Here is a 22,075-nt window from a genome sequence, read left to right as displayed (position 1 = left end):
GTCACTACATCACAAACTTTGAAACAGCCTGACACCAGCACAATGAGAGGAGTGATGTCATCACCACTGACACTCCTTTGATAGTAAAGTACAAATAGGCTCAAATTGAATGGATTTATTTTCTTGATAGAGTACAAACATAACACATATTAACACTGCTTATAGGAACTTATAGTGTGTCTGATATTTGACTTGTATAATCTTATATGTTTTGCTTATAGTCAATGTTTTCTTGTACAGCTGCGCTATATAAATAAAGCTGACTTGACTGTATACACCTTATAGAAATAATAGGCATGTTATATATAAATGTCTTGTTTTGCTTATTTCTATGTCTGTGTGGTCAATCGTGCTAAAGAATAACATTCATTCATCAAATGCATGTTTAGCCTATTTATGAATGTATTTGATATGTAATTGTCTTTGTGTAATGGTCTTATGGGACAGTGATGTACTGCTAGACACATGTTCATCATACAGAACATTCTCAAGAGCCTGTTCACCTGTAGCACCTCCCCTTCACGCGCACGTCACGGGGGCGCGCTCTCTCACTGTGCGAGAGTGAAGGAGCGAGCGCGCTGACGAGACTGCGCCCATCATCTCTCTCTCTCTCTCTCAACACACAGAGACATTCAGCGTGTGAACAATGGCCGCATCCAGCAGCTGATGTGATGTGTAAACCTGCATGTCCTGCGCTCGTGACGGACTGATGATGATGATGGTGGTGGTGAGGACCAGAGACTGATTCACTGATGGCTGCGCGTCCACCTGCATCTCTCATATCACCGCAGGCCCGGGATGCGCGCACACATGCTCAAGTGCCTCTGATCATACAGGAGATTATTCTTTATTATTCATCACCTGCGAACATTGACACATGAAGACTGGATGGGTGAGTTATGTGACATGCGACGTCATGCGTGCACGCGTTCACGTGAATAACGCACTGTTGTGATGAGATGCTTCTGTGCGCTCGTGTTGCTTCATCACGCGCTCTTTACACCTCTCAGTCATTATAATCAGATATCAAAAGATTTTTGGAGGTATCAAAATCTATCTAACTAGAGAGCATTTGGGACACTGTCGGCTTTAGTGCGCTGCCTAACTAGAGAGCATTTGGGACACTGTTGGCTTTAGTGCGCTGCCTAACTAGAGAGCATTTGGGACACTATCGGCTTTAGTGCGCTGCCTAACTAGAGAGCATTTGGGACACTATCGGCTTTAGTGCGCTGCCTAACTAGAGAGCATTTGGGACACAGTTGGCTTTAGTGCGCTGCCTAACTAGAGAACATTTGGGACACTGTTGGCTTTAGTGCGCTGCCTAACTAGAGAGCATTTGGGACACTACCGGCTTTAGTGCGCTGCCTAACTAGAGAACATTTGGGACACTGTTGGCTTTAGTGCGCTGCCTAACTAGAGAACATTTGGGACACTGTTGGCTTTAGTGCGCTGCCTAACTAGAGAACATTTGGGACACTGTTGGCTTTAGTGCGCTGCCTAACTAGAGAACATTTGGGACACTGTTGGCTTTAGTGCGCTGCCTAACTAGAGAACATTTGGGACACTGTTGGCTTTAGTGCGCTGCCTAACTAGAGAACATTTGGGACACTGTCGGCTTTAGTGCGCTGCCTAACTAGAGAGCATTTGGGACACTATCGGCTTTAGTGCGCTGCCTAACTAGAGAGCATTTGGGACACTATCGGCTTTAGTGCGCTGCCTAACTAGAGAGCATTTGGGACACTGTTGGCTTTAGTGCGCTGCCTAACTAGAGAACATTTGGGACACTGTCGGCTTTAGTGCGCTGCCTAACTAGAGAGCATTTGGGACACTATCGGCTTTAGTGCGCTGCCTAACTAGAGAACATTTGGGACACTGTTGGCTTTAGTGCGCTGCCTTACTAGAGAGCATTTGGGACACTATCGGCTTTAGTGCGCTGCCTAACTAGAGAACATTTGGGACACTGTTGGCTTTAGTGCGCTGCCTAACTAGAGAACATTTGGGACACTGTTGGCTTTAGTGCGCTGCCTAACTAGAGAACATTTGGGACACTGTTGGCTTTAGTGCGCTGCCTAACTAGAGAACATTTGGGACACTGTCGGCTTTAGTGCGCTGCCTAACTAGAGAGCATTTGGGACACTATCGGCTTTAGTGCGCTGCCTAACTAGAGAACATTTGGGACACTGTTGGCTTTAGTGCGCTGCCTTACTAGAGAGCATTTGGGACACTATCGGCTTTAGTGCGCTGCCTAACTAGAGAACATTTGGGACACTGTTGGCTTTAGTGCGCTGCCTAACTAGAGAACATTTGGGACACTGTTGGCTTTAGTGCGCTGCCTAACTAGAGAACATTTGGGACACTGTTGGCTTTAGTGCGCTGCCTAACTAGAGAACATTTGGGACACTGTCGGCTTTAGTGCGCTGCCTAACTAGAGAGCATTTGGGACACTATCGGCTTTAGTGCGCTGCCTAACTAGAGAACATTTGGGACACTGTTGGCTTTAGTGCGCTGCCTTACTAGAGAGCATTTGGGACACTATCGGCTTTAGTGCGCTGCCTAACTAGAGAACATTTGGGACACTGTTGGCTTTAGTGCGCTGCCTAACTAGAGAACATTTGGGACACTGTTGGCTTTAGTGCGCTGCCTAACTAGAGAACATTTGGGACACTGTCGGCTTTAGTGCGCTGCCTAACTAGAGAACATTTGGGACACTGTTGGCTTTAGTGCGCTGCCTAACTAGAGAACATTTGGGACACTGTCGGCTTTAGTGCGCTGCCTAACTAGAGAGCATTTGGGACACTATCGGCTTTAGTGCGCTGCCTAACTAGAGAGCATTTGGGACACTATCGGCTTTAGTGCGCTGCCTAACTAGAGAACATTTGGGACACTGTTGGCTTTAGTGCGCTGCCTAACTAGAGAGCATTTGGGACACTATCGGCTTTAGTGCGCTGCCTAACTAGAGAACATTTGGGACACTGTTGGCTTTAGTGCGCTGCCTAACTAGAGAGCATTTGGGACACTATCGGCTTTAGTGCGCTGCCTAACTAGAGAGCATTTGGGACACTATCGGCTTTAGTGCGCTGCCTAACTAGAGAGCATTTGGGACACTGTCGGCTTTAGTGCGCTGCCTAACTAGAGAACATTTGGGACACTGTTGGCTTTAGTGCGCTGCCTAACTAGAGAACATTTGGGACACTGTCGGCTTTAGTGCGCTGCCTAACTAGAGAGCATTTGGGACACTATCGGCTTTAGTGCGCTGCCTAACTAGAGAACATTTGGGACACTGTTGGCTTTAGTGCGCTGCCTAACTAGAGAACATTTGGGACACTATCGGCTTTAGTGCGCTGCCTAACTAGAGAACATTTGGGACACTGTTGGCTTTAGTGCGCTGCCTAACTAGAGAACATTTGGGACACTGTCGGCTTTAGTGCGCTGCCTAACTAGAGAGCATTTGGGACACTATCGGCTTTAGTGCGCTGCCTAACTAGAGAGCATTTGGGACACTGTCGGCTTTAGTGCGCTGCCTAACTAGAGAACATTTGGGACACTGTTGGCTTTAGTGCGCTGCCTAACTAGAGAGCATTTGGGACACTATCGGCTTTAGTGCGCTGCCTAACTAGAGAGCATTTGGGACACTATCGGCTTTAGTGCGCTGCCTAACTAGAGAGCATTTGGGACACTATCGGCTTTAGTGCGCTGCCTAACTAGAGAGCATTTGGGACACTATCGGCTTTAGTGCGCTGCCTAACTAGAGAACATTTGGGACACTATCGGCTTTAGTGCGCTGCCTAACTAGAGAGCATTTGGGACACTGTTGGCGGCTTTAGTGCGCTGCCTAACTAGAGAGCATTTGGGACAATGTTGGCGGCTTTAGTGCGCTGCCTAACTAGAGAACATTTGGGACACTGTTGGCTTTAGTGCGCTGCCTAACTAGAGAGCATTTGGGACACTATCGGCTTTAGTGCGCTGCCTAACTAGAGATCATTTGGGACACTATCGGCTTTAGTGCGCTGCCTAACTAGAGATCATTTGGGACACTATCGGCTTTAGTGCGCTGCCTAACTAGAGAGCATTTGGGACACTATCGGCTTTAGTGCGCTGCCTTACTAGAGAACATTTGGGACACTGTTGGCGGCTTTAGTGCGCTGCCTAACTAGAGAGCATTTGGGACACTATCGGCTTTAGTGCGCTGCCTAACTAGAGAGCATTTGGGACACTATCGGCTTTAGTGCGCTGCCTAACTAGAGAACATTTGGGACACTGTTGGCTTTAGTGCGCTGCCTAACTAGAGAACATTTGGGACACTGTTGGCTTTAGTGCGCTGCCTTACTAGAGAGCATTTGGGACACTGTTGGCTTTAGTGCGCTGCCTAACTAGAGAGCATTTGGGACACTATCGGCTTTAGTGCGCTGCCTAACTAGAGAACATTTGGGACACTGTTGGCTTTAGTGCGCTGCCTAACTAGAGAGCATTTGGGACACTATCGGCTTTAGTGCGCTGCCTAACTAGAGAGCATTTGGGACACTATCGGCTTTAGTGCGCTGCCTAACTAGAGAGCATTTGGGACACTATCGGCTTTAGTGCGCTGCCTAACTAGAGAGCATTTGGGACACTGTTGGCGGCTTTAGTGCGCTGCCTAACTAGAGAACATTTGGGACACTATCGGCTTTAGTGCGCTGCCTAACTAGAGAGCATTTGGGACACTGTTGGCGGCTTTAGTGCGCTGCCTAACTAGAGAACATTTGGGACACTGTTGGCGGCTTTAGTGCGCTGCCTAACTAGAGAGCATTTGGGACACTGTTGGCGGCTTTAGTGCGCTGCCTAACTAGAGAACATTTGGGACACTGTTGGCGGCTTTAGTGCGCTGCCTAACTAGAGAGCATTTGGGACACTATCGGCTTTAGTGCGCTGCCTAACTAGAGAGCATTTGGGACACTGTTGGCTTTAGTGCGCTGCCTTACTAGAGAACATTTGGGACACTGTTGGCGGCTTTAGTGCGCTGCCTAACTAGAGAGCATTTGGGACACTATCGGCTTTAGTGCGCTGCCTAACTAGAGAGCATTTGGGACACTATCGGCTTTAGTGCGCTGCCTAACTAGAGAACATTTGGGACACTGTTGGCTTTAGTGCGCTGCCTAACTAGAGAACATTTGGGACACTGTTGGCTTTAGTGCGCTGCCTTACTAGAGAGCATTTGGGACACTGTTGGCTTTAGTGCGCTGCCTAACTAGAGAGCATTTGGGACACTATCGGCTTTAGTGCGCTGCCTAACTAGAGAACATTTGGGACACTGTTGGCTTTAGTGCGCTGCCTAACTAGAGAGCATTTGGGACACTATCGGCTTTAGTGCGCTGCCTAACTAGAGAGCATTTGGGACACTATCGGCTTTAGTGCGCTGCCTAACTAGAGAGCATTTGGGACACTATCGGCTTTAGTGCGCTGCCTAACTAGAGAGCATTTGGGACACTGTTGGCGGCTTTAGTGCGCTGCCTAACTAGAGAACATTTGGGACACTATCGGCTTTAGTGCGCTGCCTAACTAGAGAGCATTTGGGACACTGTTGGCGGCTTTAGTGCGCTGCCTAACTAGAGAACATTTGGGACACTATCGGCTTTAGTGCGCTGCCTAACTAGAGAGCATTTGGGACACTGTTGGCGGCTTTAGTGCGCTGCCTAACTAGAGAGCATTTGGGACACTATCGGCTTTAGTGCGCTGCCTAACTAGAGAACATTTGGGACACTATCGGCTTTAGTGCGCTGCCTAACTAGAGAGCATTTGGGACACTATCGGCTTTAGTGCGCTGCCTAACTAGAGAACATTTGGGACACTATCGGCTTTAGTGCGCTGCCTAACTAGAGAGCATTTGGGACACTGTTGGCGGCTTTAGTGCGCTGCCTAACTAGAGAACATTTGGGACACTATCGGCTTTAGTGCGCTGCCTAACTAGAGAGCATTTGGGACACTGTTGGCTTTAGTGCGCTGCCTAACTAGAGATCAGAGGTTCAGTTCAGTCTGTGGTGCCTCACACTTCTATCAATGGCTTCATGTTACATCAACATTTAGTCATTTAGCAGATGCTTTTATCCAAAGCAACTTACCGATGAGGAAACATTGGAAGCAATTATAACAACATAGGCAACAAAATACATAAGTGCATAAAAACATCCCAGTTAGCTACACTACAACAACACTTTCATGACATGATGATTGTGTTTCCTTGCTGATGACGAATGTGTGTATTTCCTTCAGTTGCTTAGAGAGTTGCTGATATTGTTATTAGTGGCCCGTCTTGAGGTTGTCATCATCACTGTTATATTTAGTTTGGTGTATTTTGTCAGTCAGTCTGTTCTCTAGATATCTGTATCGGTTGACCATCACTTGATCTGTCAATAATGTGATGTGTGAGTTTCTGATGTGCTGTGATATTTGTTTGTGTCATTTGTCTGCCAAATGTGTAAATGTACGAGTGATTCTACAGCTTCTTGATTGGGTTTTAATGGCTGGAGCCTGAGGGATAAATTCAGGTTTTGACACAACATCAGCCGGAAGTGAAGTTGATCAGCCCATCTGAGCTCTGCTGTGAATGTTTGTATGAAAGCATCATCATGTTTTGATGTTTAGAATCTCTCATTGATAAAACTGAGATTTGTGGAGATGTTCTGCTGGTAGTTTCTTTTGGCTTGCGTATGTGACGCTCTGGCACACGGCGTGTTTTACTGCTCGCTCTTGGCACGCGGCACATTTTAAATTTCAAATGACGCGCACATGTTAAATCTGTACTGTACCAACACACACACACACACACACACACACACACACACACAGGTTGATGTCTGATGCGATGATGATTGGGTGTTGTGACGCAGCTCTGTTAGGTTAAAGCATCTCTTTGTTTTTTTTTATTGTGAATGGTGTGGTGGTTTAACGTATGTAAATTGCCGGGCTGTAGAGGCCGCGGTCAAGAGCTCTGGGATAAAATCATATTCCAGCCGTGTGGAGAGCTGTCAACAGCGTGTCGCTGATTCACATGCCGAGGACTGCAGCTGCATCACAGCCACCAAACAAACGCTCTGTTCCACATATGACGGGTTTAGCTCTGCTGTGAACACTTCTATGTCCCAAACCGTAGTGTGTTTAAAAGAGGATTTCAAAGAATGGTCTTCTGCTTACGCTAGAAATTGGAAGTGCAGATGCACACTAACGGCTGATATTACCCACAATTCACCCCCAGAGGGCGGAGTTTAGTGACGCTCCACTGCATTAATAAGATTAAATAACTGATGCGTTACTAAATGAATAAATATAACTATATAGTTAACACTACATATGAAGCAATGAATAAAGAAATACTTGAGTGGATAGAAGAGCTGTATTCAACGGCCTCTTCCGCTCTCTGTTATCGTATGTCCCAGTGTGTGCATATGGTTTTGCTACACACTAAAATGTATTTACGTTACAAAAACAATCCATATTATTTACGTAGGTTAATTGGGACGCATAAATACTTTCATTAGATAACATGACTGTGCTTGTTTCGTTGTTATATAACAGTCATCGAAGCGCTGTTCTAGGTATATATAAGAGTGTATACTTATTATTATATGTTTGACAAACTGTTGTCACTGTTGTTCATGAGAACATATAAAGACACTGTATATGAGATATATATATAGATATATATATATATATATACAGGCTTCATAGAAAGAATTGTGTTGGTTATGTAATGGCGTTTTAATAGTGTGTTCTGATTCCCCCATGTCATGATTACAAACTTTTATGATTGTATTTCTCGTAAACAGCTTGAATCAATAAAGGATTTTTTAAGGCCCTGGCATTATAATGTGAAAGAATAGAGAAATGTGTTTAGGCTGTTATTAATGTGGTTTAGTTGTCAGATAATAAGCTTATAAAGTGTGTAAGTCTGGCAGAGGTTAGCAGCAGTGTCGTGTTTTGAAGTCCTTTGACTTTTTACTAGAATGATTTGTGCTTCAAAAGACTTCAGGGGTTCAGGGCTGAAGAACAAAGATGAAGCCAATATCAGTTTAACTCCTTCAGCTCACGCAGAATGACACACGCTTTGTTCACTTGTCAAGATGCTTAAGAAACAAACATGGTCTGTCTCTTCAGAGTCGTTGTTTAACTGAATATCTGTATGAACAAATGGCTTAGATCAAGCTGGTATGAGGCTCACTCGACCGGGGGGCTTCATATATTCTGTTTGGGCGAGATATATAGTCATAGTTCATTGCAGGCATAATATTGACATTTTCTGTGATAAAATTGTCACATCTTTATTGAATGGATCATACAAATAAGAAGTTTTTCACATTTAAGTATTTTACTTGTCAGCTGGATATGTTTCTCCCCTCCAGACCCGGGAATGGTTTGGATAAAGATATGTTATCTATTAAAAATGAAATGTTGGGTTGATTGAGATTTAAGTGGACGGATGATGTTGACCATGAGCTACAGGTCAGCTGTACATCACAGATCATAATTAGGGCTGTGACGGTGGCAGTTTTTTACCAAATAATGGTTGGGAAATATATATTTTTTATCAAAATAATAATTGTATTATTATGTTTGCTTGAAATACTCACTGAAATTTGATATTTGAAATAAATGAGGCTGAATTCACATGTGCATTACTTTAACCCTCATTGTGTCTTCGCATGCATGTGATGTGATGGATGTGTGGTTTGATGGGATTCACACACACATCAGTCACATCATTATTATTATGGGAATGGGGTTTATAGATTCTGCTTGTCGCTCGGTGAGCTTGAAGTTTGGACCCTATGTGCTGTTGATCTGAACTTTCTCTGTCTCTCGTCATCCCTCATGGACACTTGTTAGTGGCCTGAAGTCTGGGGTCCAGCTGGCAGATGCAGCTGTCATCATGCAGTGCATGCTGGGATCCGTCATGGCTTTATTTCTGCACCTCGCTGGACCCGAGACACATTTCAAACAGAGCACATGATCCAAACAAAGGCTATTCTGAGAGAAAGAACAACTCTTCATTCATTTTTCAACCGTTCAACACCTTTGTGTTTAATTTCTTCATTGCTTTTACATGAATGACTCACAACAACATGATGTTCTGTATTTATTCATCGTTATGATTGCATCCATGTGACCCCCACACATTAACATGAATATATTGCATATGTTGTCATGACAGTAGGGATGTGCGGTGACGGACCGATTCATCGACATGTTAAAACACCGGTAGTACCGGTCTCACCGGGGTTTTCGAGGCGGCAGAAGATGCGGTCTTGCACACGTCTCGATGTACTTTCACTTAAATTAGTGGCAATTCAGCAGCGTTTGCCTGAATTCATGATGAGTTCATTAATGAACATAAACAAAACACTACGACACTCGCTTATATTACACACACCTTTAATGCAAAGCAGATAATCCCTGCACACACGCCGTGCAAAAAAACACATTTACGTTAACACGGCACTTACAGAGTCCAGAGAAACACCTAAAAGAGTAAACTTTCATTTGATCTCCAAAGTGTCCGACTGGAATCTGAGATCAGATACAGTTGACATGAACAGCTTTATTCATGTGACTGATAATGGACAGTAATCATGTGATGTGTGTTATAGGATTAATACTTGAGCTTGCATGAACACAGTCCTGCAGGAAAAACATAATCACAGTCAGTTAAGACACTCTCAGTCATTTCACTGTGCGGATTTAAAGGGACACTCTAACCAAAAAAAGAAGACTCTCAGTCTAGTTGTTCTAAACATGTTTACAATTCTTTGTTGGGTTGAACACAAAGAGAGATATTTAGGAATAATGTTAGTAACCAACAGTTCTGGGGCACTTTTGACCACCATTTACATTTTTCCTACTATGACAGTCAATGGTGCTTCAGAACTGTTTGTTTATCAGTAAACAACTTATATTGGGTGAAAAGATTGTGTTGGGTTCACTTCATTACTGTAATAACTCCACCACTGTCAGCCACGCCCCCCACATCAGCACTGACTACACTCCCCATAATCCTTTGCACCCATTCACATGAATGCACCCGCACCTGATCCTCATTCCCTGGACACTATATTACCCTTGTGTTTTGTTGTAGTCTTTGTCAGGTCTAGTTGTCAAGTTGTTGGTTGTCTGTTCATATCTAGTGCCGCTGCTAGCCATGTTGGTGCCCTAAGCATAATTCCATTATGATGTCATTAAATTAAAGTTATAGCAACATAGTTTGCTAACATACGTCAGCAAGTTTGAGGCACTTTTCGAATAGTAGCAGCAGTTGCACATTTCCGGGATTCACGGGCATCATCTCACAGTTTCTTCTTTCTTTTTTCTGATCCTGACTCCTGCTGTCTTTTCGGGGCCATTTCCAAATAAGTCTACAGTCTGTCAAACTGCGTCAGGCGCACGTGCGATCAACCGGCGATGCCGCGCGGACCGTACATGGGCGGGTGGTGGTGTGGTGTGGGGGGGTGATATGGGATTGTTCGGCTGTTTTTTTTTTACATATACATGGCTAAAATGTGCCTGCCTGATAATTTTTCTATAGCCTAATGAAATAATATTTGATTAAAAAAAGAATTTTTTTATTAGGCTATTTTTGGTGCCCCCTCAGCACTTGGTGCCCTACGCACAGCGCATGATGCGCCTGGTGGGAGCGGCGACGCTGTTCATATCCTACGCATGTTTTCTAATACCGACCTTTCTACCCGTGGATGTTACCTGTTTGTTCTGCACTTATTTTACCCCATTAAACTTCGTGTTACCTGCCATTCCCGTATGGCATCGTCCATCAGTCTGGTGTGCTTACAATTACGGCTAAAATTGTGTGCGTGTAATGAGGTTCAATAGAAGGGAGGGATGGAGGCGGGAACCGGCGAACATTTTAACAAACTAATCAAAAATAAACAAACAATAAACATGGAAGTAAAAACCCGGCAGCCACCTCACTGTAGACTGCCGGCCATAAAACATAACCACAAACTAAACATATGTCTGGGCCCGGTGCTCTCTCGCCAACAGTCCTGCCGCTCGTCCTCTTAAACTCCCGATCTCCTCCGTAAGATATGCGGAACTATCACCGGTCCCGCCTTCCTCACCACAATTATATAATCAGAAATTATAAAAAGTAATATATCCTTTGTTCACTCAGATCGCAAAATAGTTTCAATATTTTAAGATTACACATCGGATGCCCGTATCGCATTTAGCTCGGTTCACATCGTCATATTAAAATGTTTCAAATCTGGTAAGCCACAGAATTAGGTATAACAATCCTAACGTAATATTAAATGATTAACAATCATTTATTTATGAACATTACTTGTTCGGAGTGGTTTTTCTTAGTAAATTCATATTCATTTGATAAAAATATATTAAGTAATGCTAATTTGCACAAATTGAAACATGAAAATGTACATTTCACTGCAATTAATATATTTCCAAACCTAAAAGCCTGAATTTTCCTTCAAAGAAGTTCAAAGGGGTCATCGCTTCAAGTAACTTGTCAGATCTGGGTGAAATAGACCTATGTGATTGTTTTTCTTATCAAGAACATGTGACATAAGATAACTATATATCACAGACCGTCAATATACGTTTTGTCTTGTCCTGTCTGTTTTCTATATACTGGATATAAAATGAATGCGTTATAAATATTTTATGAGAATTATAAGCTTGATGGGAAATTGTGACTCAATAAAAATATAAATTACATCAATTTTAACTTCATTTAAATAAACCAATATTCCAATAATAATTATTATGAGATCAAATATTCGAATTTGAAATTATTGAAAAATGTCCATCCCTACATAAACCAATAGGAGAGCAAGAGGACGAGCGCACCCATCAATGTGCTTCGTTCAGCTGTACAAGTGTGTTTGTATGTTCACTGCATTTGGGTGATGAATGTTATATATTGCTGGATATAACGCTGGATATGCAGATTGTTCGAAACTGAAGGACGGAGTGGCGGTCCCAAGCCAAAAGATGCCGGACATGAACCGCAGCCGTGAAAGTGGAACTCTCATGAACTTCTAGTGAATCAACAGTTATGCAGGGATAATGCGATGATGTTTTGTGTGCTAGTGCATGCCTTCAGGAGCACGTACTATAAATGTGACACACTACTCTATAAGTACTCAAGATTAACATGAGATTTGCAGAAACCGTGTGTTACCTCCGCTTTAAGGGTTCTCAGATTAGTCAAATCTAACTATAGACCACTTTGCAAGCTGTAAACACTTCCGGTTTCATTTTTATTTCATTTATTTTTTCAAGATATTTCTTTAACATTTGAATTCAGTTATAAATGTTTTGTTGGTTTGTGTCGTGTTGAAGAGGTTCTTCTGGACCAGTGTTGTTGAAGAGGTACGGCTGATGTTTTGAGACATTCTCTGTCCCTGGAGCTTTACCTCATGCACAGACTCATTCCATGTCTTGTTTGTCACCACCATCGCATTGTTTTGGATAGTGCTTTATATAAGTGGAACTGTGTTGTTGTAAAGAGAAAGAAAGGTTTTGCAGTCAGACTAGATGTTTGGCTCTCCAGGACCAGATTTCAAGATGTTACCATGAATGTGATGTTAAAGATCAAGTGTGTCTACAGTCTGCCATTGTTAAACTAACGGATCATTCAGCCACATCGCTGTAGCAAATGTCCTTACGTCCAACTCAAACAAATCTATCAAAGTTTTACAGTGTAGAAAAGAGCTGTTTAATGTGTAAAGCAAGGTTACCTGCTGTAATTGAAAAACATTTCTCTCCAAATAAGAAATGTTCAACTTCTCTCTTTTCCAGCACGAATCATCACATTTTCCGGTGTTAATGTCTCTTTTAGGAGAGTATTTAATGCTGCCTGAATCTTAATTGTCCTTTTTAAAGAGCCGTGTTTCTCTGGAGACCCCATCACATTTAAAATCAATTACATCTCATCCTTTCCGGCCTATCTCACTTTCTCACTTTCCCCGGCCTCTCTTCGTTTCAGCTCCTTGCTTCCTTCTGTGGCACACATTCAAAGCTGTTCTAGAGGCAATTTGCCATAAATAATGAACTCTCCAGAGACGGGAATATCCATACGTATCGTCTCTGTGCTATTGACTCTCATGTAATGCTCCCGTAGAGGTTCTTGTCGGAAAACGTAAGAATCACCGCTGCTACTTTTGTAAAGCACGTTGGTCCTACACGCCACCTCGGCACAATGCGGCGGTTTCTCGCACGCTTTTGTGCTCACGACGCGATGCTTGCCAAGCAGAATAAACATATATGGTCTATTTCAGGAGACGTCAGGTAGGCGGAGAAGGTGAACTGTGGAGGATCTCCGTGTGGTGAGGACCGCGTCTAATTAGTTGATCTAATTATGTCTTTGTGCTGGAAATTTCTCAAATTAGTGGCGAGATGAAGAATGTGAGAACACTCATTACGGTTGTCACGGGTGCTTTGTCTGGCTCATTATTTATAATTTAACCCTTAAACAACACAACGATGAGTTTGACATTCAACAAGCATTCGATTTTTTTGAGAGAGTGTGAGAGAGAGAGAGTGTGAGTGTGTGAGAGAGAGAGTGTGAGAGAGAGTGTGTGAGTGTGTGAGAGAGAGTGTGTGAGAGAGAGAGTGTGTGAGAGAGAGTGTGTGAGAGAGAGAGTGAGAGAGAGTGTGTGAGTGTGTGAGAGAGAGTGTGTGAGAGAGAGTGTGTGAGAGAGAGAGTGTGAGAGAGAGAGTGTGAGAGAGAGTGTGTGAGAGAGAGAGTGTGAGAGAGAGAGTGTGAGAGAGAGAGTGTGAGAGAGAGAGTGTGAGAGAGAGTGTGAGAGAGAGTGTGTGAGAGAGTGTGTGAGTGAGAGTGTGTGAGTGAGAGTGTGTGCGAGAGTGTGTGCGAGAGTGTGTGCGAGAGTGTGAGAGAGAGTGTGTGAGAGAGTGTGTGAGAGAGTGTGTGAGTGAGAGAGAGAGTGTGAGAGAGAGTGTGAGAGAGAGTGTGTGAGAGAGTGTGTGTGAGAGAGTGTGTGTGAGAGTGTGTGTGAGAGTGTGTGAGAGAGTGTGTGAGAGAGAGTGTGTGCGAGAGTGTGTGAGAGAGAGTGTGTAAGAGAGTGTGTGCGAGAGTGTGAGAGAGTGTGTGTGAGAGAGTGTGTGCGAGAGTGTGAGAGAGTGTGTGTGAGAGAGTGTGTGTGAGAGAGTGTGTGTGAGAGTGTGTGTGAGAGTGTGTGAGAGAGTGTGTGAGAGAGAGTGTGAGAGAGAGTGTGTGAGAGAGTGTGTGCGAGAGTGTGAGAGAGTGTGTGTGAGAGAGAGTGTGTGAGTGAGTGTGTGAGAGAGAGTGTGTGAGAGAGTGTGTGAGAGAGAGTGTGTGAGAGAGAGAGTGAAATAATGGCATTATTGATGTGCATGTAAACACAAAAGGAATTTAGAAACCAAATACCCATTCATGGAACCAAATGACTTGACTGATGCTGATGCTGATGCTGATGCTGATGCTGATGCTGATGCTGATGCTGATGCTGATGCTGATGTAGAGAAAGCACTGTGGCCAATATAACACAAATACAATGACAGTCAATGAGTATATATTTACTCATATAATTATTATTACTATAATTAAAAATGTCACAAATCAATATGTACCACTATATGTTTTTCTACATGCTCCTCATTTGAGCGTGATGATGACGTGGTCATCGAGTGAGCGATCTGTTGAAGTTGTTTGTCAGGTTTTTGATGGAGGTTTTACTTCGTCCATGCTGTATGGTCAAATATTACACAGACGATGAGCACATCTTCATGTCAGAGCGGCTAGTTGAATGTCAATGTCACATCAGGACAGCTTCTTCTCAGAGACTGCAGGACCTTCTTGTTGTTGAGTCATCGAGTCCCTTCTTACTGAATGGTGCCCAGCATCTCTCTCTCAGTAACCTCCATCACATCTCCTCACTATAAGCACACAGTAATTGGTATTCAGAGTGGCAGCTGGGAGCCACATACACATTTTAGAGTCAAGCACAAATTCAGTGAGTCAATACAGTGCTTCATTAGAGCCGTGAGTCACTGCACGCTGCCTCATTTGTTTGTGTTTGTTCAATACTTGCTCTTAGGAAGCACCCGCTGCCCATTCACTCCACAGAGCAGCAGACAAAAGATCCTCTCTTCATACTCTTCTACCTGTGTTTGCCTTTAGTTGAAGAATATCACACCGACACTTCATCGGGAAGAGAACATCAAGCATGTTTGGTGATTATTGTGTCATTTGTTGTGTTAACAGAGCTTTCGTGAAATGTTATTATACAGTTAGTTGTTTGCTGTTCGAGTAAATGTTTTAAGGGACATGTGCTTGATTTCACGATAGACCTCCTCAAAAAGAACAGAAATTGACCTGAAGCCGCGCTTTGAATGTCATGTACAGTTTTAAATCTAAATCCTGATCTTCACACGAGTCACAATTGTAGAGAACCAAAGTCTGAGTACTGTCTGCCATTGAGAATCAGTCAAAGTCCTGGCTGGAAAGCACTTCTCTAAGAGGCCATTTGAGTCGGGTGTTTTGTTTAAGGAGATCAGATTAACCTGGTCACTGACACATCTGTTTTTAATGGTTACTGTGAATCATCCCTCCATCCAAACTACTTTCACAGGACCTTAAAAGACACAGGATAGAGATATTAGCAAGACAGACTGTTGACACGTGAAGAACATTACTCTTGCTAATAGATGTCTTACAAAATCACTCCATGAACACAATGGAAAATCCTTCTAGTCGAAGGCAATCAAGGCAAAAAACTGTATATGTTGTGTTTTATTGTGTTAGGTAGCTGTATTTTTTGAGTTATTATGGCTTAAACCAACCAACTTTAGTTTAGTTCATATAAATTGGAATGCACATGATCTTTGGAAACTTTGATAAAGGAATCTCATTTTGGAACCAAACTCTTCAAGTTATTATTTTCAAAATTAAACCAAGAAAAATATCTTAAATAAAAAAACTATATTTTCTCACTTCATTTGGATCATTGTTTATTTAGTTTTTCCGTTTAAGAATTTAAATTTGTACTGGACATACATATAGACCCCCAGTTAACTTTCGGTTTGTGTTTGGCTAGTGCCAATAATATAACTATTTATATTTTATTTAATTTGTTAATATTCATTTTTATGATCATTTTACTGTATAATAACTGTGTTTTTTTACAGTGACAGAGTCTGAACTGAACTTTAAAACAAATCTATCATACAAACTGCAATGTGGATTTGTGTGCACACATGGGCGTTTACACATCCTTATATTCAGTATAATTAATGAGGGATCACATTTTTGAAAACAGTGAAGACACCTGAAAAAACACCCGTACCAGTATTGTTCTCGATCGTAATGACTTATCAGTGAGAAATATTTGTTTTCTCATCTTGTTGGGTGAATTTGGACTTTATGTTTGTCTCTCACCGGCTTGTTTGTTCCGTGAGCTCTTAATGGCACACATGAAGCCGTGTGACCCTCATTATAGTTGCTTGGGAGAGCGTGTAAATGGGCTGGATTTCAGCACAACTCCAAAGGGCAGCTGAGTAGAGGCGCCTAACCTTTCCAACTCGTGGAAGACATCAACCATACAAATAACTCATTAACCTTATCCACTTAATGGGATGGCCGCACCCCCAGGCCACTGCACGAGACTCTTTTAATTGGCCATCGGCAAGCCTAAAATGGCACGTCCCTTTACGAGTGGCGGGCTGTGGGAGCGGGAATTGGCCCCCGGTGGGTCCAGGATTGAAGACTGTTATTTGGGGGGTTGTCCGGGATCATACAGACCAAGCATTGATTTGGTGAACTCAATAAGAAGCGGATTTTCATCACCTCACTCACAAGTGGGATTGTCTTAGATGCTACGGAAATAGAGCTCGAATTGCACAAAGGATATGCGTGACCCCCTCTCCTGAACAAAGACATCTGGTAGCTTCCAATCGATAATCTTGATTACTAAAGTGCATATAACCAGAGGCTGACATTTCTTCTCTAACCTGCCAGCAATCTGTTTTGCCTAAAGCACGTTGTGAAATTTGAAAGATTTGTTAAAAGACCTTAAAAAGATATCGAAATAAGGCTCAGCGTTGTTTCAACATAGATTAGAATTGGCATTTGGCTGGTTAAGGTTCACCTGCTATCTAAAACCAGACGTTGACTGTACAGTTGACATGATCATGTTGGATGCAGATAAAGTCACTGACTCTTCTTACATGATGTTTAAGATTGTTATACATACATGCATAGCTTGCATTACTCTGATGGAAATAAACCAATAGCTTTTTGACTTTTAAATGTCTTTAAACATGGTTCTTCCTTAATAGAATAAACCTGTAAACTGGAATACTGATGACAGCTGAAGACACGTTGTGCTTTTAGATGAATTGGCAGAGCATTGTGTTAGCAGCACAAAGGTCATGAGTTACCATTAAGAACATTACCATGAGAATAACATTAAGAGAAATTCTGGAGTGTAAGAAAAAAATCTTGAAACCTGAATCAGGCTTCAATGAAATGACGTGTATTTTCCACAGTCATCTCACTACACAGAAACTGATGACAATATTTAGACAATTATCTTTAATATCACTACTACTTATGTACATCTCATGAAAAAATCTGTGTTATCTGCTCTTACTAGTGCTTGGCATAGAAATGTTGAATTACAAGCTTTTGAATCTTCAGTTGAGTTTAATTCATGTACATTGTCAACAAGGCGAAACTACAATTAAATTGAACTGAACATCATGTACCAAATAAGAGCTATACATCGTCATCGTCGTTCAACTCAAACCAGACTTGAATGAACTGAACTAATCAGTCAGAGTTAAACGGGACTCGTAAAGCTTAGCTTAAGTTTATACGATCCTACTTATTCAAATGAGGCTCAGTAAGTCATCTGGTTGCTAAAACCACATACTAGACGTCCCAGTGCTTTACTCCTCCCAAACGTGTTGCTCGCAAGTTAGCCGCGTCTGATGAAACAGCCGGGAAAGGATCAGCCGCAAAACGCAAACACTCATCGCAGCACGCTGGGGCCGTTTACATGTTGTGTGGTCGTAGACGCGGTTTAGGACATAGAACGTGATGAGACATGATGCCACGAGAGCGCAAGTTCACGAGCGCTTTAGAATTAAGAAGAAAACGTTACTATCCCAGTTTTTCATGCCTTTGTATATACGGCTGCAATAAATAGAGCAAAACAACAGTGCCTGTCATTTCAATTTCAGTTCAAATTTGCATTTTGCACACAAATAGAAGATCGGATTCATATCCGTTAAGCTGACACGCATTTATGTGCCTTTCACAGTTATTGGCCATAGCAAATCCCGCCTTCTTTCATTTTTGTGGCTTCAATTACATTGATATTGACGAGCTCATTCAGAGTCCATATAAATAAGTAATGATGGACATATTACAATAATAATAAGAGTGTATACAATCATCTTTTTTGTGTAATTGTATTAAAATGATTAAATATACGACAGCCAATTGGGAGAGTAATGACCGCCCTTAACCTCACCATACACTTTATTATTAAACACCTGTAAGTCATTTTCAAATATTTTCTTCATTTTCCTGCATGATTCGATATGCGATGTGAATGTTTATTTCAAAAGATGGATTCAATCTTGCACTCTTAGGTAGTGTCAGTACCACTCGTTACGCCATAGAAGCTACACTCTATTGTTTTTTACGGAGAAGGACCCAATCACATTTGTCCATGGGTAGACGTGCAAAAGACACAACATGTAAACGGCCCTTAAGTGATTCGTCCACGGCATGGTAATAAAACATTCAGGGCTTTACTGAAAACTTTCAGGGTTTCAGCCCCTTTGCCCACCCCTAGCGCCACCCCACCACCAAACAACATTGTTTTTCATTGCTCATTTGTGCAAGTGTATTTTAAACGGCCACATGAGGACATACAGTCGTGTTGACCTCTCCATGGTTCACATATCAAGTGTTTACCATAAACTTCATCAAAACTGCTTGTAACGTAAATCAACCGATTATAATTGAGGACTGGAAGTGTCTGCTTTATTGATTTTAAATATTTACACTCCAGTTATTATTCTTTGTTCTGTAAAAGTGTGTACTTGCAATATTATAGTTATTACATAATCAGCGGCATAACATATTTATAATGTGACAATAAAATAGACTATCGCAATTATTTCTGATGCAATTAATCGGCAAACAAAAGGTTGCTATTGTGACAGGCCTACCGAGCGATTTGTTTAATCAAGATGACACATCATCTCAAGGAGGATTCTGGCAATGATTATGAGGACATTGAGTTATACTGATCTGCTGTCTTGTACCATGGCTATGAGAAAAGCTTCATTTGAACTTGACGAAGCCAAACGGTGCCGCCTTAAGAAGATCCTCAGCAATGTTAGAAGTACTTTTAAAAAGGAAGAAATGAGCATGGATTGGTTACCTAAATACTCTTGCCGTTTGGTGTTATTGAGTGTTTCTCTTATATTTATTTTCATGGCACCTCTGAGATTTAGTTCATTGAACATTAATGGGTGTAAGCGTGATGCTGTGAAAACAGCTTTTTGATGATATCACGATGAAGAGTGCCAGTATGGTGTTTCTGCAGGAAACACACACAGATATGAATAACCCTATACAGTTGGATCAGGCTGTTTTGAGTCATGGCTCTAGTGTTAGTGCAGGGGTCACTATACTACTGGCTCCTGAATATAAAGAGCGGTGTGTTTGAACTGGTTTCTGGTCGGTTGTTGAGAGTCGATGTAACCATTCATGGTATAATGTTTTCTTTTGTCTTTTGTGTGCGCGCCCAATATTGGGTCAGAAAAAAAACTTGAAACTGCTCTAAATGATATTCCTCATGATAGGACTGTTCTGTTATGGCTGGAGATTTTAACTGTACTTTAGAACACACTTTGGACAGAAACCATGAAGAACCCCAGAGTCAGTCAAGATGTGCTTCGGTCTTTGATCATATACACACACACAATATTGTAGATGTCTAGAGAAAAGCATTTGAAAGTAAACTCCAATATAGTATCTGGGGCTAAACTGGACAGGATATATGTACAGAAAAGCTCAAGAGAAAGGTACTGTAATACTTGTCTGATCACTGCTTTGTCTGATCACCACTTTCTGTCTAGTAATGTCATCACTGCACAGAGAACTTTTGAACGTTCCTATTGGAAGTTCAATAATAGATTATTACTTGATCACAACTTTCTGCACTCTCTTTTATTCATTTCGGGGATGAATTTTATTCATTTCTTTTGGAGTGAGAGGAAGGAACAGTACAGGTCCATGAGCCAGTGGTGGGATATTCTAATCAAATTGTTTTGCCAGAACTACAATAAAAGCCCTTTGGACCGTAAGATGGCTCAGCTTGAGCTCAATGTTGATGGGGACGTTGTCGATACCAGTGAGGCCTTAGAATGCAATAAACTTATTTTTGTGGAACCTACTGGAGGAAAGACCCCAGGAGATGCTTATCCGTGCCAAAAATGTTTTATTTTAAAGGTGTGGTATCATACTATATTATGCACTATATTATCAAACTGTCAAACGTGCCGGCTTCTCATGCTAGACATGGTCATCTTGTTAAAAAACAAGTTAGACGTATTACGTAGTATTTATGTGCTTAATTCACTCCCCCAGCACCACAACTTAGGGATCCAGACTTATAAAAAACGTACCGAACTGTTTCGTAACTGGAGTCCGAAGCCTTTATTGGCCATTCTCCCGGAAAAGCATGCCCATGCATGAATCAGAGAGACGATGGAAGAACACGCCCATCAGCGTGTGTAGTGAGCGCCACGTGTGATAGTTTATTGTAATTGTTTTTGACCAAGAGCTCATAATTGCCCCAAAGAAGTGTGTTTTTGGATGTGAGGGAAAAAAAAGCCTTATTCGGATTTCCAAAGGACTCTGTGTCACGACAGCAGCGGGTGCAGTTTGTTTATCCCGGACAGCTACGGAGTCCACATACCATTTCCAAATTGGGGCAAAGCTAACGAGTAATAATGAAAGGTACCATTAGGGGTGGGCGAAGACCGATCTCGAAAATCCACTTTTCAACGGAATCGCGTGGATTGTGATCTTGTCTGTCATCTAAAACAAGAGGTGTGTTCGACATCATTCAGCACTGCACAGACCCATTGGCGTATGACATTGAAGCACCGTGAGAGCAGAAAGCTCTGTATGCTTTCAGATCACGATACACTTTTGCAAGTGCATTAGACAAGCCTGCTTGTTTGTGTGTGACATTAGTCGATGGCGCACAGCTAATTTACTTCGTTTTGGTCTATTTTGCCATTGAAACTTGTTTCATATAGCCTATATTTATATAACAAACCTTTTATCCAAAGCGATTTGCATTGCATTACCCTGTACATATGTTTCTAAGTATGTGCAATCCCCTGGGATTGAACCCACGACTCTGGGGTTGCTACATATAGAGCCCTCTGATTTCTGTGATGCGGATGCGGAATATTGCTATTACAACCTGTCGCCTGCCGGTTTTGTTGCTCAGTTTAACGCTCATGGATTTGTCTGTGTCTCACTGTATGAGGACATAAACACGTGAACATCATGTCCGTGCCCTAAGAGTTTATTTCAGGTGTATTGAACTGTTTTCACTGTTTGAAGAAATCTACCGTCACTGAACTACTTAGACTGAAAGTCTATTGTGGGAGCGTCTTCATGACGACTGCAGTTTACTATAGGCCTAGTAAATACTATAGTATAGGCTGCTACAGTAGTTTTATATGGACAAACATTAATGTCCTTTGTTCTTAACTAGTCTATTTATGTTATGATCTGTGCATTTGTGTTTTTTAAAGATGATAACAGGCGTTTTATACCTGTTTGGCCTGTGCTACAAAACTTCAAGCCTCTGAAGCACCAGTGCTATGTGCAAAAATCGTAACGTACAACCCTGTATTTCAATTCAGACCGTGGATCAAGATTCTTTGTTATGAAGATCGTGATATCCTTTTTTTTGGATAATCGCCCAGTCCTAGGTACCATATAGAGTCCGATCGGGGTCCGATTCAGGATCATATTAATATGGTTCGATCCACT

The 22,075-nt window shown here is 42.2% G+C and overlaps 1 protein-coding gene across 1 annotated transcript in view; it reads left to right on the top strand.

The window, feature by feature from the left end:
* The first annotated feature begins 515 nt into the window (after positions 1-515).
* nexmifb (neurite extension and migration factor b) overlaps positions 516-22,075 on the top strand; it is a 47,518-nt gene continuing 25,958 nt past the window's right edge. Inside the window, exon 1 of the mRNA XM_079480631.1 lies at positions 516-892. The gene's annotated coding sequence lies outside the window, so the exon portion shown is untranslated. The remainder of the gene's footprint in view (positions 893-22,075) is intronic.

Source organism: Barbatula barbatula (assembly GCF_947034865.1).
Source record: "Barbatula barbatula genome assembly, chromosome: 18".
Taxonomy (NCBI): Eukaryota; Metazoa; Chordata; class Actinopteri; order Cypriniformes; family Nemacheilidae; genus Barbatula; species Barbatula barbatula.
This window is presented reverse-complemented; position numbering and strand designations above follow the sequence as displayed.